The sequence below is a fragment of the Vombatus ursinus genome, unplaced genomic scaffold (assembly GCF_900497805.2).
Source record: "Vombatus ursinus unplaced genomic scaffold, bare-nosed wombat genome assembly UNPS02014832.1, whole genome shotgun sequence".
NCBI classification, from domain to species: domain Eukaryota; kingdom Metazoa; phylum Chordata; class Mammalia; order Diprotodontia; family Vombatidae; genus Vombatus; species Vombatus ursinus.
In genome coordinates, this window is record NW_020954610.1 from 6,752,186 (window position 1) to 6,754,436 (window position 2,251).

At 39.3% G+C, this 2,251-nt stretch overlaps 1 pseudogene; it reads left to right on the plus strand.

The window, feature by feature from the left end:
* Nucleotides 1-1,662: 1,662 nt before the first annotated feature.
* On the plus strand, nucleotides 1,663-1,983 carry LOC114025620 (annotated as a pseudogene).
* The last annotated feature ends 268 nt before the right edge of the window (nucleotides 1,984-2,251 follow it).

A 2,251-nucleotide genomic window follows, 5' to 3' on the forward strand; every position in this document is an offset into this window, starting at 1 on the left:
TCATTTGGTACTTACTGTATATTGTCTGGTATTATTTATTACCTATTTGTGAGTGTTTCTTCTCTTCCCATCTAGACTGTGTCTTTGATGGAGTATGGGCCCATCATTCAGTTTCAGAAGCCAAGACCTTTGCCCCTTTTCGCCAAAAGGAATTTGGCTCCCATTGGTTTACAGATCCTGGAAGTCCCTTAAACTTTTGGATTTTACTCCCCTTATCTCCCTTTGAAAGCCCTAGCCGCACCTTTTGATCTTATTCAGATGCACCTTTGCCCCAAGCCCTAAAAAGAATCTGGCTCTCTTGCCCCAGAAAACCTTTAAACTTTTTTTACTCTGGTCTAACTCCCCTGATCTCCCTTTAAAAGACCTAGCCCCACCTTCTGATCCTTTCAAATTCCTACCTTCCAGTTCCCTTCATTATCTATTCCCATTGTCTATTCAATCTCTCAGACTTTTCAATAGGAATTGTCATCTAGACCCTTTTCCCAGCCCCCTCCTCTCACCACCCAAAGTTACTTTAGTATATGTATAAAACACCCACCCTGGCCCCCATTCAAAAGCTGAGATTTTCTCATGCCCAAAAGGCTGAGACTCTCTTATGCCCGCTCTCCCCACAAATGTTACTAATGTTCAGATTCCTTAAGAGTCTGACCTATATGATTTATCTCTAATAAAATTTTTCTCTGGCTGGAAGAAGATTTGAGTTGAATTCATTCAGGCAGGGCCTACGCTGTGATCTTGGGGTTCAAACATCCCAAACCTCTAGACCTCTTCATCTTGAGGTCAAGAACTTTTTTTGGGTCATTTCTGGGCCATTTTTATTTTACTCCCATGATGAAACATTTCCTTAAAATCTACCAGTCAGTCATATTTATTTCTCCATAGTCAATTTTCCCAACATCCATAAAAAATATTCAAGCTTAATGCTTTAAAGATAAAGCATTGGGAGAATTGATTGTATTTTTCACATTTTATCCAGATGTGTCAGATATTTTAGCACCATATTCAGTGCCTAACATTTACTCAAACTAGATTAGGGGGTCTTCTAGAACTTGGCACTGTACAGCAAAAGCCATGGCAGAGGAGGGACTACGCTAGAGAGTTGGTGATTGCAGGCCAGTTAGAAGAAGCTCCTTTTCCCCAGAAAAGTAGAGATGCACATCAAAACAGAGAACAGAGTTTTGGCTTCAAAGGGATTCTATCAACCTCTTTGTTTTTCTTTAATTGAAATACTCAAGATTGGTAATTTATGATAGGTTCAAACTTCCTTTGCCTAACTCTGTAAAACCATAGCCTCCAGAATCTGTGGGCCATCTGGAGCCAAGCTATTGGTCTTACTAGAACCAAACTTCTAGGAACTATTCTATTTATAATTTCATTTCCCAGGCCAGAACAAGGTGAAGATAAAACAAACCAAAATACTCACCTTTTCCTCTATTCCTCAATCAATCCACAAGCATTTTTTAATCACCTACTGTGTATCAGCCATTATGCTAAATACTACCTATACAAATGCAAAAACAAGACAATCCTCCTTCTCAAGGATTGTTCTTAAATTCTGGTTGGGGGAGGGAGCCTGATTTCCCCCAGGTGGTGAAGTATAGGTGAGGAAGGCCTGACCCATTAAATTGGAAAGGTCTTTATTGGCTTTCTCGGTCTCTCAAGATGTCATCCCTTTCAGAATATGCCATGTGTATGGCTCTCCTGAGTGCTCGAATATTTGGAGAAGTTGCCAGCTGCACCGATTCCAAGTCTATGAAAGTAGTGAAGTTGTTTAGTGAACAGCCTTTGGCTAAAAGGAAGGAGACTTATGACTGGTATCCCCTTCACAACACCTATTTTGCTCTCATGAGGAAACTCTGTTTCTTTGGTCTTTACAGAGATGAACATCAAGATTTTAAGGAAGAGCAAATGTGACTAAAGAAGCTTTGTGGAAAAGGCAAACGAAAGAAAGGAGAAGGGAAAAGATCAGCTGCAAAGAAATAGTGTTGGACCAGTCTTTGGACCAATCAGTGACTCAGATGAGAAAGAAGTACACATGCTTGTTATTTTTACACTCTCAATAGTAGTACAGCTTCCCAAAATTGATGGTCCAAGAATCATCCCTCTTACCTCATCACTCATCATGCTGAATTAGGATTGGATTCTTGAATATATTTTGGTCCTTAAAAGTTATTTTGGCCTTGATAATTGTGTGAATATGTCATCTATTGTCTTCTCAAAGAAATTTTTAATATGTAAGTATTTACTAATT